The 17,487-nt window shown below is 38.1% G+C and overlaps 1 protein-coding gene across 5 annotated transcripts in view; it reads right to left on the reverse strand.

The window, feature by feature from the left end:
• PLEKHA5 (pleckstrin homology domain containing A5) overlaps nt 1–17,487 on the reverse strand; it is a 200,433-nt gene that overhangs the window by 179,391 nt on the left and 3,555 nt on the right. The gene's annotated exons all lie outside the window — the stretch shown is intronic.

The raw sequence follows: 17,487 nt of genomic DNA on the forward strand, positions 1-17,487 counted from the left end.
GCAACAACATAAAGGAAGAAATGAAGGTTATACTAAGTGAAATAAAGAAAAATCCAGAGGGAACCAACAGTGAAGGGAAGGAAGCCAGGGTTCAAGTCAATAATTTGGAACATAAGGAAGAAATAAACATTCAACTAGAACAGAATGAAGAAGTAAGAATTCAAAAAAACAAGGAGAGTGCTAAGACGACTCTGGGACAACGTGCCAGTATCTGAATCATAAGGATGCCAGAAGGAGAAGAGAAAGAGCAAGAAATTGAAAACATATCTGAAAAAAAAAACAAAAGAAAACTTCCCTAATTTGGCAAAGGAAATAGACATACAAGTTCAGGAAGCACAAAAGTCTCAACCAAGTTGGACCCAAAAAGGACCATACCAAGACACATCATAATTAAAATGCCAAGGTTAAAGATAAAGAAAGAAGCAAAAGCAGCAAGAGAAAAGCAGAGAGTTATCTACAAATGAGTTCCCATTAAGATTCTCCCCTGACTTCTCATAAGAAACTTTGCAGGCAAGAAGGGGCTGGAAAGAAGTATTCAGAGTGATGAAAAGCAAGGAGCTACAACCTAAATCACTCTACCCAACAAAGCTATCATTTAGAATGGAAGGGCAGATAAAGTGCTTCCAAGGCAAGGTAAAGCTCCTAAAGGAGTTCTTCATCACCATACCATTATTACATGAAATGTTAAAGGGACTTATTTAAGAAAAAGAAGATCATAGCTATGAACACTAAAATGACAACAAACTCACAACTATCCACAACTGAATCTAAAAAACAGAAACAAACTACTACAACAGCAACAGAATCTCATAGGTATGGGGTTCATCTGGAGGGTTATCAGCTGGGAGGGGGAAAGGGGGAATGGGGAAAAAGGTACAGGGATTAAAAAGCGTAATTGGTAGGTACAAAATAGATAGGGGCATGTTAAGAATAGTACAGTAAGTGGAGAAGCCAAAGAACTTATATGCATGACTCATGGACATGAACTAAGCGGGGGAACTGCTGGAGGGATAGGGGATCCCAAGCAGAGGGGGGCAAAGGGGGAAAAATTGGGACAACTGTAATAACATACTCAGTAAAATATACTTTAAAAAATAAATAAATAAAAGCAGAGGTGATGTCAAAGCTGCCAGATCACTTACAAGTGACTTAAAATATAAGAAGGATGGACAAATGAAAATCACACTTATTGCTGCAATAAGACAAGTCAATTAATTAAGCAAGCTGGCTTACACCAAGGCCAGTTTATACTGCTAGATCACATTCGCAAGTGGCCCTGTTCTTTACACTTCAAAAACTACCATAGCCACAGAGATCAGGGAGGCAGGGATATGTTCAAATAGAAGTGAAGTAATACATTCGCAGGTAAATGCCTTCTTTATAGCTATTTTAGACACTAGTTCCCTCTTTTTTTTTTTCCTCCTGTTTTAAATGAGAACTGTAATGTCAATGGAAGCCCAGACCCATAAAAAATCAAGAAGGGGACATGCAAAAATTCACTATAAAATAGAGATTCTTCAAGTTATCTATTTTTAGTGCCAGCATAAGATGACGACTTTTACACAGGTCACTTTGTAAAAAAGTATTGTATGTGCACAGCAGGGGAGAGGTGGTAGGTTGGAGGGGATGAATGGTAATGGAAAAATACACCATAAAAAAATGAAGTCTTAAAAAAAGAAAGTATACTACTCTTCAACCTAATTTTACAGAATTTTTAAAAATTTTATTATAAACTTGATCCCCGATTTATGACAATAGTTTTATCGGTTAAAATGTGTTGAAGTTTTTTCTTTTTTTAAAAAGCCGGTCATCGTAGATATGACATAGGACACATAAAAGGATCGATAAATTCCATGTATGGGTACTACTCAAAACTTCTGTTGCCTTTAAAAAAACTAATGAATATTAAATAATTTGTACCTATTTTTATGTTGCAGATGAAGTGTTACTATAAAGCTTAATTGCTCAAAGATGTTTTCCAGTAGGGTGCAAACCCACAAGTGCCAACCTACCCCAAGACTAATCCCAGGTCTGCCAGTCCTCTAAGGTTTAGGTTCCTCATTTCTAAGGAGATGAAATGCTTACATAGTGACAGGTACATAAATGCTCAGCAACTGGTGGGTAGGTCCCTATGGCATGTGTAGGAAATGACTTAATGCATATAAAACACTCAGCAGTGCCTGGAGCATAGTTAAGTGTTCTATAAACAGCAGATATTACATAAAACAAGTAGACAAGAACCTAGAACAAATAACATGAATGTAGACGCTAAGCCAAATAAGTGTTTTCTCAAAATCTTAAAAAGTAAAAAACCCCACTATTAGTATGCAATTTTTAATCTCGAGTGTCTAGCACCATTCCTAGAAAATAGCAGGTATAGGATAAACATTGTTACATGACTTACTAATAACTATCAAAATCAATTAAGAAGCTCTGAGTGTTACTAGTTTATAGAACTTGTTTATTTCACCTTTGCATTCTAGTGCCTGGCAGATTATGTAACACAGCATTCGGCTTCTTCTTTTTTCATCTGATATAAATATAAGTTTATTTGAATATTTAAAACTTTAAAGTCAGTGCAAGAGGTTTTGTGTTTGGACTATGACATTCACAGGGTAAAATCCAGGTCTGTCTGGTTCATTGCCATATTCCTAGTAGATGGTCAATGTTTAACACATATCAGGGGCTCAAATAAATATTTAAGTAAATGCCTGAATTTTTTTACGTTCTGTAGAAAGAGGAAAACAAAATCATGATTCCTAACTGGAGTTCATACCAAATATATGAGAAGGTTATGATGAAAAAAATTAACTGCTGGGAAGCTTTTAAAAGAAAAAAGTCTTGGTTTATCTCCAGTGTCTCTCAATAAAGCTAGGAAAAAAGGAAAAGAAAGTCCTGAAGTGACAAGTAGAGTAAGATTATCATAGTAACGGCCTAACATCAGTGTTATCATTTTAGATCCCCAAAACATTTACTCTAAACAGCACACTGAATTTTTGTGTGCTTTCTTAATGAAACTGAAACAATTCGTATTGGTCATACATAGTTTCAACAATAACATGTGTTGTTTGTTTTCTAACCTGAGAAGCTCCTACTCCAACTTCCTAAAGTAAGGAGCCAACTTTTCACAAAGCTCTATAAAAATCTCTAATTATTTCCTCTTCTGTTTCCCAGAAGTTGTAATAACTGGCTTGGTTCTATGCCCTAAAAGAAAAAACAAAGAAAGGAAATGCTCCTATCTAATCTTTTTGACCCCTCTGCCAATTCAAGAACATACTCCTAGGGAGGTCCCTGCAATACTAACTTTGAGAGATAATAAATGGCATAGGAAACTTCAAAAAGTGAGATTATAAAATGGAAACTATTTTCTAATACAAATAATTCTCTTAAAAAGCAAACAAAGTAAAAGCCATAATAAGGAAACATTTCAGCCCTGGCTGATGTGGCTCTGTGGATTGAGCACCAGCCTGTGAAAATAAGGGTCACCAGTTCAATTCCCTGCCAGGGCACATGCCTGGGTTGCAGGCCAGGTCCCAGTTAGGGGTGTGAGAGAGGCAACCAATCGATATTTCTCGTGCATCAATGTTTGCCTCCCTCTCCTTCTTCCTCCCTTTCCTTCTCTCTAAAAATACATAAATAGAGTAAAAAAAGAAAAAAAATTTGACAACCACCAGATTGGCAAAAATATAAAAGTTGGACAGTAACGAGTGCTGACAAAGATGAGAAGCAACAATAAGTCATGTTGGAGGGATTACAATAGCACAACCACTTTGGAAAATAATTTAGATTTATATAATAAAGTTGAAATGCACATACCTAATGACATCAATTATATTCATAGTTATTTTTCTAGAGAAATCCTTATAAATGTGCTTGAGGAGAAAAACTTCCTAAATGTTCACAGTGATGTTCACACAAGAGCCATAGAATAAAATAGGAAACAAATATCCACCCATAGGAAATGGTTAAACTACAGTACAGTCATACACTAAAATGCTAGACATAAAAATAAACTACATCAACTGTGGACGAATCTCACAAGTCATTATATTTAACGCAATAAACAAATCCCATACAGAGTGACTTCACTTTTGCAAAGGTTAAAAAAGAGAAATGGGAAATTAAATCATGGACTGTATATGAACTCAAGCAATTGTGGTAACAATTAAAGAAAACCATGAGGATGTTATAAACACAAAATAATGGGCAGTTCTACCAATGGTGGGGGCAGGAGAAAGGGGTCAAGGAGGGGCTTCAAAGGTTTGAGCATGTTCTATAGCTAAAGCTGAGTATCAGGTGTAGTGGTTATTCATTTTGTTCTTCTTTATCTCTGACAAGTTATGTTTATTTGGTATATATTAAGCTCTTCATAATGAAATATAACACATACTCAAAAAAGGTTTTAAAAAGTCTTAGACCAGATACAAGAAGTGGTGAACTATTTCACCCACAGAGATTGGACTACTGCTAACTGCATGAAGTACACTCACCTGTATTGGACAGTTTAAATTACAGAGATTATTTTAACCTGCCTTGCACCTTCCAACAGAACAAGGATAACCAAAAGGTTAAAGGCCAGAAAGTAATTATTAATAATTATTCTTCATGTTACAGAGTCCCTACTTACGAGTTCAGAGTGAAATTATTTCCAGGTGGTTCTGGCAATCCCCAATCTTCCACTGTTGTTATTGTTACTCTGTTGCCTATTAGGCAACTTTGTGGTTTAAAGATTATGAAATTTTGCTCTGGTTCACTACCCAGTTTCAACTTTGAAAGTGACTAACAGCAAAAAGGAGATTAAATATTTACATTTAAAATATTTTATTAATACCAATGTAAAAAAAACTTTATAAACAAAATTTAGAAAATATTAACCAGAAAATCCTGATCCTTGGATTTCAGACTTGATTTAGTACTTGGTATGTAGCACTACATAGAGTAATTAAATCACTGTCCTTTAGCATTTGCATGTATCATTAGTGTTTCATATTTTCCAATAGTTTACATTTGGAAAATGTCATTTTTTATAAAAAGATACTTAAAATATTTTGAAAAAACCTGTAGTGAAAATACCAAAGCAATAAATGAGCGTATCTCTGCTCAGTGTCCAAGGGTTCACAATGTCTACCTACACCCCTTACACAGGCAGAGCCCAGAAATTCCTGGCTTGGCCAAATGTCACGGCCTCCGTCTGTTAGTCTCACAGTCACTTTTCTCTAACATCCTACTGAACCTAAATCCATTAAGCCTCTCAGTGCCCAAGTTCAGACCATCTCTATTCCATCTCTCAATCCACCTCTTGAACCAGCATTAGCCCTATGAGGTTTTGCTCCGTCCAACCCTGACCCAGCCTCCACTCCACCTCTATCTTGTAAACTGAACTACCTATGGAAGTGGAGCTCCGCCATTAGCCAACTCCCCTATGTCCTCAATCTCTTCTCAAAGCACCACCCCAACACACTGGCTGTTAAAGACTTCCCCCTGAGGACAACAAGTGTTCTGTTGCACTCTCTCAAACAGGAGCTGTTTATTCCCTCCTCTTCAAGACCCTTCAACCAGCTGAGCCATTCATTCCCTTAATCCCAGGACTCAGTCATCCCCAAAACATAACATGTGGGGGGCACAACTGAACCCCCACAAGCTTTACAATGTGTTTCTGATGCTTCCATGTATCCGCTCCTTGAATCTGAGCTGGCTTTGTGACTTCCTTTGACCAACAGAAAGCAGCGGAAGTGACGATGTCCAAATTCTGAGCTCCGGCCTCAAGAGCTAGAGCACTTGTGCTCCTTCACTTTCCGGGCATAAATGACACCTGCTTTCAGCACAAGAGCAAGCCTGGGCAAGCCCACTGGAGCACAAGAGATCATGCAAAGACAGCCAAGTCCAAGCAAGGCCATTCTAACCAGCCAAGATGAGCAAAGTCTCCTAGTTGACCCACAGGTGACCTAAGACAACAGTAAACGAGAGAAACTAGAGAAATTGCCCAGGGATGCATATGCAATAATGTAGTTCTTATTTTAAGCCGCTGCATTTTTTGGATGGTTTGTTCTATAGCAACATTAATTAGTCGCATTAATTTATCATATCTATTCAACTTGGATTATTTATTACATTTCTCCTTTAATGGTTTTGAGGACTTGAAGCCAAAAACTATGAAGTATTCTAATTTCAGTGTCTTCTGCAAACGAGGCTTTAATAGCAGGCCAGGCAGGAAATATTACTTACAGAAAGGATTTAGAACCCCATGGCAGGATTGTATTTCTCCTACCAATAATGGTGCTTGTTTTCAATTTAGAGTTTCTTTTGCAGCTCTGCAAGAAAGGAACAGCAGCTGGAATGAAAATCATTCATGTTGATATTATAAAAATCTGGAGTATTAGGTGAATGTCCAAAACAGACCTGGGACTCTTTTTCGTAAGGAAAAAAAAAATAAGTAGTTGATTTTACTTGTCCTTTTATCATTCTTTTCTGAAATGCAGAAATTTCTCAGTGCGAATCATTTCTGAGGAACATACCTATTTTTCCAAACTTACAAAGAATATCATTTCTATTTTGCACAGTCTTCTACCTCCTCCAAGAGCTTAAGTAAGCAGGATTTTACTGTATCTAAAGTTTAAATAGACCTACAGTCTAACTCAGCAACTCTAAACCTAACAACTATTTTATAAAAATATTTGCACATGACCACAAAGTTTATGTGTATGTTCACTACAACAGTTTTAGAAATTGAGGAAACCCTGAATGTCCAGTACAACTAAATTATTAAAGCATATTTTATACCTATTAAAATGAGGGTATTGACTTTTAACTATTAGTATGAAAAGACCTAAGTTGTTTACTAAGTACAAAGGTGGTCAAAGAATAGTACATATAGAACAAGCCCACTTTTGTAAAAAACACATATATGCACATCTATATGTACGTATGTATGTAAATACAAAAACAGGAGATTAGAAAGATAAACCAAACTACTGATACGTATACCCTCTTGGAGGGGTCGGAGGCAGGGGCAGGGCAACATAAAAGATTCACAAACTGTTTCAGGATCAAGAATAACATTTTCCAATAAATCTTCCTTGGAATATAGAGGGCTACAGTGTCTGACCTTAAATTGTCACAGATTACTAGTTAAATCACATGAATTAATCCAAAATTCAAGTTAACATCCCAGTCAAGCACTTACAAATCACACATTCACATACACATATCGATACACATGTGACTCCATCCATCCATCCATCCATCCATCCATCCACGCTTATGATGTGTGGCCACTAGGACATAAGCAAGCATGACCCAAGTCGAGGTTTTGTAAGTGCAAGCACACTGGGGTCTGTCCCCTTAGAAGCTAACTGCCATGTTATAAAGAAACTCTAAATAGACCACAAGGTGGTAACAGAGCACAAGGAGAGAGACCCTGGATATTCTAGCCAGAGCCCAGTTTCAGCTGAAGATTATCTGCACAAGTGACCTCAGTGACACCACGGAACACAGGAACAGCCTAGCTGAGCCCAGCCAACCCAAAGGAAGGTGAAGAATTGTAAATCGTTGTTGTTTTAAGCCATCAAGTTTTCAGGGAAGTTGGTTATGTAGCAGCAGGTAACTGAAAGACTAGCACTGTCGCCAATCATCTGGAGTCACTACTAACAATCTGCATGGGTTCCCCATCAGTTACCTTCAAATTGTACCAGTCCTTTCAAGAGTATTTACTGCAGGTTTGGGCAAATTGCAGCTCTTTCCTACACTCTCATAAACCTTGGGAGAGGACAGAAGTCTGTACAAATCTTCCACAGAGCAATCTGGCAGTAAGTAAGTTTAGTGATGAACCTTCTAAAAGGCTCACACCCTTTCCCAATAATTCCAAGTCTACAAAACAAACATGCATATTAGGATGTTGTATAAGAATTTTCCTCATAAGACAAATCATAGTTAGTAAAACATTCTATTAAGTACATAATGACACAAAGACATACAACAGAAGTTTAATTAAAATAATACTCAACACAGTGTTAGCAATATCATGCAAATCTTTAAAAAATATATGCACGATTATGCATATAAAAGAAATATTAACAGAAATTCTCAGTGCATAACACGAGTGGGTGATTTTTATTTTTTCCTTCTTTATACGCTTCAGTATGTTCCAATGTCCTATTATAAAAATGTATTACTGCCCTGGCTAGTGTGGGTCAGTGGATTGAGCACCATCTTGGGAACCGCTGGTTCGATTCCTGGTCAGGGCACATGCCTGGGTTGTGGGCGTGTGAGAGCAACAGATTAATGTGTCTCTCACACAATGATGTATCTCTCCCATTCTTTCTCCCTCCCTTTCCCTAACTCTAAAAAGTAAATAAATAAAATCTTTCTAAAAAACTAAAAAAGTAAAATTTACTTCTATAATCAGAAAAAAACACTTATTGTAAAACAGCTTGGAAAAAAGCACAAACACCAACATAAACATTTATTTGATAGTTTGATTTGGAATCCTCTGATATTTCTTCACTAAATTTTTTAAAATGCCATCATTACTAGAATGCATCTGTATTTAGTGATACTTTTAAAAGTATCACTAAATACAGAGCAACTGTATTTAGGAGCAACTTTTTAAAAGTAAATGCAGTAAAACAGATTAATTTTCAACAGAGGGAAAAAATGACTAAGTATATAACGTATTACTTTCCCTCTATCACTGCTATGCACTATAAAACCTGGGCAAGGAGTTCCTTATTTCTTTTTAAAACTCTGCCACATTGTCCTATTTTACTGAGTTTTCAATTTTAGGTTCAACGGCTTTATAATATTTAATAAAATGGGTATGCACCTTCGACCAAGTTCTGCAAATCCTGTTGGAATTGATTCCATAGGAAGACTAAAACTACTTAAAAAAAATCCTCATCTGAGGACATGCTTATTGATTTTAGAGAGAGGGAGAGAGAGGACAGAAACCCCAATGTGAGAGAGAGAAACATCAAATGGTTGCTTCTCACACGCCCCAACTGGGAATCAAACCCATTTACGGGAGGATGCTCCAACCAAATGAGCTACGCTGGCCAGGGCAAGACCAAAGCTATTCATCATCTCAATGGTAAATTCTTTCCGTTGTTTTTTTTTAAGACCATACCTATCCAAAGAAATAATATGTATAATGAATCTAAGTCCTTTGGAAGGGACAGGGAAAACAAAACCCAAGTAGAACACTGACAGGAGGTATATAAAATAGCAAGCAAGTTTCTGGAGCCCGTGTCTCAAGCACCGACACTGGGAGGTCTTCTCTGAAGTGGCCAGTGATTTCAGAAGAACCACCGGGTATCCCTGGCCCCCCCAAAGCAGGGTGAGCTCTGATCACAGTGAGGTCTACTGCCCTGGTTTCCTCAATCTCTCTTGCCCACGACAGCAGTACAGGAGTGATTTCTATTGTTTCTTGTGCAGAATTCAACACTTCCTCTTCACTCTGCCAGGTCCAGGCCTAAACCATCCCGCACATCCTCAACTACTCCCTCTGACATGTAAGGCAGAAGTTCCCTTGAAGAGCAGTGATATCAATAGCCCAGAAGGCTTCTCTCGGGTCCTTCTCAAGTTATGCACCACTTCAAATAACTCCCAAAGAGCGCAGGGGTTACTCCCAAGTGGCCAAGAAAACTTCTCTCCCAAGTGGTCCTGAAACTTCTATCATCTGTACAACATGAGGACTACTTTCGATAGGGCCCACTGAGTTCAATATTTTCAGATTTGGCTTACATTTACTTTACCCATGCTATTTTTTTTTCTTTTATTGATTCTAGAGAGGGGGGAAGGGAGGGAGGAACAGAGGGAGAGAAACATCAACCGGTTGTCACCTGAACGAGCCCTGTCCAGACCCAAGCTATTCTTGACAGTATAGACGTCAACATCTCCTTCGTTCACTGGAAACCACAACAGCCTGAACTGTGCAAGTTTCTAAGTGGAAACAGCATGGTCAATGGCAAGGTCTGGGTCGTGTGGTCTCCAAATAGGCCTCCCAGATCTCTATACTATCTTGGCTTTATCATGGATCTGGTCCTACCTTCAGGCCTCTGAGAAGATCCTATCTGTCAGTCAAAGGAGAATCACATAAATCAAACTTGATAAACAGCTGGTTTAATAACTCATACTGGGTTAATAACTCATACTGGGTTGGATAATTGTCATGCGGAGAATATTTAAATTTCACAAAGAGCCAAATTATAAAGTTTCTGAATAGCGTGATATTAAGCTGTCATTATCAAAATTCATTCAATCAAGAAATATTTATAGAGGAACGACTATGAGAAAGGCTTAGGCTAAGGGACTAAATACAGCAATAAATAAAACTGCTTTTCATGAAGCTTACCTGCCATATGGAGTGTGTGCAAACAGGCATTAAACCAAGTGTTACCTTGATTCTAACACACACTTTTAAAACACAGTGTTTCTGAAATAGAGTTGTGTCTCTTTTTCCCTCCAAAAGCTATTATTAATCAGTAGTAACTGATGATCACTGGCAGCTTAAAAGAAATATGGTAATTACATAATTAAATATTTAATCATAATCCTGTTAAGTACTAAGAAGGACAAGGAGAGAATCTGATGAGAAACAGAACTTATTCTGGAGGGGCTCCATCAGCCCTCCGGAACCTCATCAATGACCCTGAAGCTGGATCGTGTGTCTCCTCCTCTGCTCGGACCTGCGGTGGGTCACATCAGTCAATGGGGACCCCACACCTTCCAGCCCGTTACTGCTCTGATTTCCCTCCCCTTTCTCCCGTAGTCTTTCCTCATCACTCCTCTCCTGATTCCCTTACCCTGCTCAGATTTGTTTCTTACAGCATTTACACATTCTTATGTACTATACAACTTACTTATTTGTTTACTTTGTCTGACATCCCACTCCCCCTAAGGGTAGCTTTTTGGTCTATGTTGACTAGTGATGTATCCTCATCACCAAGGCATATAGTTATGAGTTCAAAATGTGGTGAAGAGAAATGAAGGAAAAACTGCATCAGTGAATGACTGACTGGGAGACCTCGTCAGGGGGCCTGAAATAATAGTCAAAATCAGTCGGCTAAGCCTTGCTCTCTATTCAATAGTAGGCAGTAACTTTGGTAACTTCTGCTACAGTTTTACTCCTTTTTCTAAATTTCCACCTCACACCAATCCCATCCCAAGTCTGCCTTTGGATATGGCAACGCTCTCCCTCTGGTTATGGTCCAATCTCAACACCAAGATGCTATTTATTCTTCATCTTTCAGATGACTGCACTGTTCTGTTCTGATCCATTCGGTGGGGATTTCGCAGCTGAACTTCCAGGGGCAGGCTCATTTCTGTGTCTGTGAGAAAGTCCTCTTAATATAGCTGGTCAAAACACGATGTATACTTCACAGCATTTTACCGCAGTCCACGACGGTATATTTGTGGCTATTTTATCACTGACTCTCCCACTAATTTAAATACAAGCTCCTTACGACTAAGGTCTCTGTCTGTTTCACTGACAAAGCCTAAATCACTTGGAGCACAGTCAACAACTCAGGAAGTATCTGTTCAACAAATAATGGCATTCCCAGCTTTGTTCTAATACTTAGTCGATTAAGTAGCTGAGAGAGGATTTGGGGGGGAAGGGAGCTGTGTTTCTTGTGCCGAAGGAAATAATAGATGATAATGCTGGGAGTCTTATAAAAAGGCCAGATTTTAGCCACCTAAAATGCTATGCCCAGCAGCTCAAACTGAAATCATCATTAACACCTCCCCCCATAGTTCTCCCGGACCCCCTTACTCACTTGTTCTGGTCAAGGGTAACAATCACTCTCCTAGCCACTCAGACACAAAGGCTCTGAGTGGCTTTTCACCTCTCTTTCCCTGTCAGCATCTTAGCTCAGTACGATTTCTGAGGCCTGTCAACTCCTTTTTAACATCTTTTTTTAAATAAGAATAATTTTCCTTTTTTTAAAAAAGATTTTATTTATTTATTTTTTTAGAGAGAAGGGAAGAAGAGAAAGAGAGGGAGAGAAACATCAGTGTGGTTGCACCTCACATGCCCCCCACTGAGGACCTGGCCCTCAACCTGATCTCACACTTTGGGACTTGAACCAGTGATCCTTTGGTTCATAGGCCTGCACTCAATCCACTGAGCTACACCAGCCAGGGCTTTAATATCTTTAAATCAATGGCCTCCTTCCTTTCTGTTCCCACTGCTACTTGGTTCAAGCAACTACCTCCTAGATTACAGTAACAGACCCAGAATTATTCTTCTTGATTCCAGGCTTGTTCCTTTCTAATCCATGCTGCCTATATTAAAATCTCATCTCCCTTAAAACCTTCACTTTACACACTAATGCAGTGGTTTGCCCAGAAAATAAAAAGCTGAGCCTGACATTCGAAGACCAGAAACAATATAGCTCCAAGTAGTATTCCTAGTTTTACCCTCCATTTTCTATGCTGACATCACTTACCAACTATCACTATCCATCACACAATTATTAATAGCCCCACCCCCATGAATTTATCCTACCATTCATTTGTATCAACCATGTGAATTCCATCCAGACCCCCAGGCCTAGCTCAACCCCTATCTTCTTCCTTCCTGCCTTTCCAGGCCGCAGGCCAATTTGCCTCTTCCTCCTCTGCTTTCTTCTGACATAACCTGACAGAAAACTGGTATCAATTGTTCACACTACTATTCCAATTTACACATACACACATATACGTAACTCTTCACCACTGACACCAACTTACGCATATCTGTTACAGAAAAATGAAAAGGTCACAGGAGATGAGCGTATGTCGACAAATGCTACTGAAGAACTCAACCCTTTGCACAGGACAGACAAAGGTGGGTACTCGGGCATGTTTACATCCAGCCAGCGAGCCTCTGGGGCCTCCAAACCTCTCTGTTACAACCCATTTTATCTTTTCCTACTCTTCATTTCTTCCCCCTTCCTAAACACCCGCCAGCTCTGAGAATAAGAAAAAACACACAGAGGGGTCTATCCAGATTTGGGGTAAGTCATTTCAGAAATCTAGAAAGGGTTCTCAAAATGCCACCACTTGAGTTGTGGAGGCTCCTCTTATTCTACCCCAGTAACTCCTTCCTCATCATGGACTTGGCTTCCACAGAGGGTGACTGGACGCTAGGCCTTAAGCTGCAGGTGGGAACTCCGAGGAGAGGACACTGGGCAGGCCTGGTCTTGAGCAGTGGTCCTGGGGCTACAAAGACAGACAGTGGGATTCCACAGTAACATTCATTATGGTTGGAAGTCCTAGTATCCCGATCTTGAAATTCTAAATGCATTTTATTATTGAAACATTTATGGCAAACTTTCCTAATCTGTCACAGGACACTCTTCTTTCCCTTTATAAAAACGGCATTTTAAAATCACATTTTCCCCGTTTGTTTGTTTCCGTTGTCTTTCTCCTACTAGACTGCAAGCTCCAAGAAGGCAGGGTCCCTGTAGAGTGGTCACCTGTTAATTTCTAAGCCCCTAGAATAGTGCCTGGCATTTACTAGGCACTCGCAAGCATTCAACAGATGAAAAGAAATGACCAAATTCCAAGATGCTGTCAATATACAATGCTAGTCAACAAGTTTTTAGGTTGAATAAGCTTTTCTTTGTAGGCTGGCCTACTAACCTAACCTCTGCACTTGTTTCTACGAAAGAATACCTCTAGTCCCAAGCAAGCAATCAACTTAAGGAGGGATACGCATTATAAAACCTGCTGATATTGCCCTGCATTTTTAGGTCGAGAAGGGTTTTAGCCCAGAGTCCTGACTTTGAACGCCCGTGACTAGCAGTGACGGTAATATGACCTAAAGTAGGTCCTTAACCTCTTTAAGTTTCAGTTTCATCATCCGAGAAAGAAAAAGATAACAAAAGGCTACTGTGAAGATGAAATTAATGCTATGCTGAAATGCCTCACACTAAGTTAAGTCCATGTCTCCCACACCATCTCCATCTTTTAACACGTGTCTTTTACTGCAAACTCCTTGAGGGCTATTCCTAGCTGTGCTCTGCCTACTGAATTAGCAATCAGTGATTTACACAAGTAAGAATTACATATTACAGTCCAAACTGTTATGAACGTGAAAAAGATATACAATGTCCATGAATTACTCTGAGCCGTATATAGTTATTGCTTAAGTAATCAAAATCCAGTTATAATATATAGTACTACCAGGTATACCAAACAAATTTTAAGTATCAAATACATAGTAATATATTCTAACACTCTTGCGGCAATTCTATCACATTCCCCACCTTCACTCATTATTTTGTATTGTAATAATCTATGAAGAAACATATTTTTTCCTCTCTTACATCCTTGAACAGCTACTTCATATAAGAATTCTCCTCATTGCAAGTTAGTTTGAAATTCTCAACACACATTAGATCCAGCTATCGCAGATACTGAAATAAAACTTCATTCATCAAAATCAAACACTGCTCTATTTGCATATCTAAGAAAAAGTTCAATTTTCAGAACTGCAAGAATTTTAAGTCAAGGAAAAAGCAATAGGAAAATACAGCCTCAAAATTTACATACTATTTTATTATCCTGCAATGACTTTTTTTCATCTCCCATCCTGCCACATAAAACAATGACCTGTAAATAGTCGGGGCAAAGTTTCTCACCGTTCAGAGAACACTGCTTTAAGATTTCCTTGTCACTTTATGTTAACCATCTTAAAGCTTGAAGCACAAAGGAACAGTCAATGACACGTCCACTTTAAGTGGCCATGACCTGTCATTCCAGAGTCATTAAGTGGGGTCTTCACAGAGTACGCAGAGAGCTGCATAACTCTTAAATATATAAGGTTATTGTCTGTACTTTACAAGCTAAGGTATTCGAATATTTAAAGCTATACTTTATAAATTATAAAACTCACTGACAATTATTCCCAAAGATGAGTAGCATGAATTAAGTTGTAAAAGCAATACAGAAACTCAATGATCAAATTCAAACTCTGTGTATATATATTTACATACACACATAATAAAATATTTTAGAGGCTGGCTACCTTAAGGTACACAGAAAATCTACTTTTCTCAGAAAAAAATTAAAGTATTAAATATTTATATTTAAAATAAAGAATTAATTTTCAAATATTAACATTTTGGGGCCCAATGGGTTTAGAGTAAAATACATTTTCTATATCATATATTCTGTTATCTGACTATACTTTTATCAAAAGCCGATTTGAAAGAGCGTATGACGTACGCTGATTATCCAACTGGGATCTGCACGACTCCCACCCTAACCAAGTCCCTGTGGACATGAGCACTACTAACTGGCCCGTGCAGCCCTGCAGGGAAGACATGCACACAAAGTACAAACTGCAGCAACAGGAAGAACGAAAGCACACACAACTGGCGTACTACATCCTTCATACTTATCTGTGGTTATCTGGAAAAGCTTAAAGAGTGAGACTAAAATAGTTAAGCAAGATAAGAAAGCCAAGTAGCTTTCCCTGTTTCCCACATCATCTCTTCTTGGCCCTGTGAGTTCATTATTTTGTAGATTGTCAATTCTCAAAACAGTGTAAATTTCAAAGTGGGATAGAATTTAAAAATGGGATAGAATTTAGAAGTTGCCTTTCTCAGCTGGTCTAATTGGAAGATGTGAAGACTGACCTCCAAAATGTTTAAGAGGTTTAAGACCACTGTCTCGCCCTGGCTGGTGTGGCTCTGTGGATGGGGTCAAACCAAAGGGTTGCTGGTTCAATTCCCAGTCAGGGCACAAGCCTGGGTGCCAGCCAGATCCCCAGTAGGGGGCACATGAGAGGCAACCACACATTGATGTTTCTCTCCCTCTCTTTCTCCTTCTCTTCCGCTCTCTCTAAAAATAAATAAAAGAATCTAAAAAAAAGACCACTGTCTAGCTCTTCTCACTCTCCCCCACTCGGATGCCTTACCACCCACACTGACTCAACTGTCAATACCAAATATTATCAAAGATAATTCTTTTTGGTAATCTACCATTCTGAGCAATAATCCCTAATTGCTCCCAACAACACAAGTAAAAACTTTCTAGGAGATTAGAAAATACATTAGGAATTTAACCAATCTTAAAAGAAATTAGTCTTTTGCCCTGGCAGGTGAGGCTCAGTGGATTGAGTGCTGGCCTGTGAACTGAAAGGTACCTGGTTCGATTCCCAGTCAGGGCAAATGCCTGGATTGGGGGCCAGGTCCCCAGTTGGGTGCGTGTGAGAGGCAACCAATCCATGTATCTCTCATACTTTTGATGTCTCTCCCTCTCCTTCTTCCTCCCTTCCCTTCTCTCTAAAAGTAAATAAATAAAATCTTTAAAAAAATTTTTTTTAATTAGTCTTCTAATATAATCCAGAAAGGAAAGGCAGTAGGATCTACCATTCAACAAATCATATATTTTACATAAAAGAAGTTTAATGAATGATGTTTCTATAACATGCTCAATTTTAGAACAAATTACTTCCATAACCTAAATTATTTATTGTTACTTTTAGACAAAATTATTAGCTGTCTCTTAATACCACATAATTAAAAAACACTTAGTTTAAAATGTCCTCAGAGTTAAAGTAAAATTACAGCTTTCTTAATATTGTCCTCATTTTCCTGAGAAACTTTGGCATGACACTCAAATAAGATGCTAATTTGTTTAAGTCAGCATAAAAGAAAGTCTAATCAAAATGGCTAGTACAAGAAAACTCAGTCTCTCTTAACAGCTCAGTTCTGAATTAAAACACATATATTCAGCCCACAGAGAGTAACATTTTGCACTCTCAAATATGCATCTACAAATGCACACAATCACAGAAATTAAAACATTACTAAGAATTACTGTGTAACTCTTATTTTTGTAAGATCAGTGAGGCTTATGTAGTTAAAGTTATATTAAATAAAAATAAATGAACTCCATCTTCAGAAATATCAACACATCAAAAAAAAAAAGAAGAAGAAAAAGCAGCATCCCTTTTCATGGCAATAAAACTCACTTTAAATTAAGATGTAAATAACCACTAGAAAAGATACTTGATGACGCTGCACTTTACTCATGCCCTTCGTTTTTAATCCATTTAATAATGTGCAACACAATCACCAAATCAAAGCTGCAACTGAAAAACATCCAGAAGTACCACACCTGTGTTTTCTCTATTTCAACATCCAAAAGCAAGCATTTCTAATATCCATAAATGTCCCTTGACATTTTATATAAATATCACTCTAAAAAATGCTAATGCCAAACAACCAATTACAATTCAGCGGAAGTATGGCATGGTCTTAAAAACATCACTCAGTAAAATACCTTACAGGGCTGGATGAAATAAAGGTAACTTTGGCTAGGTATCTGTAATTATTAATAAACTACTGACATGTCAGCCAAATTTATTCTTTCAAGCTTCGGTTCCTTAAAATTAAGCAAAAAAATTTTAGAACAACAGAAACAAGCTCTTAAGTAAACAAGCTTCTAATTTAAAATGAAAATAAAACCACCTTTATTGTCCCTGGGGGAATAAAAAAT

Source organism: Desmodus rotundus, chromosome 3 (assembly GCF_022682495.2).
Source record: "Desmodus rotundus isolate HL8 chromosome 3, HLdesRot8A.1, whole genome shotgun sequence".
Lineage (NCBI taxonomy): Eukaryota > Metazoa > Chordata > Mammalia > Chiroptera > Phyllostomidae > Desmodus > Desmodus rotundus.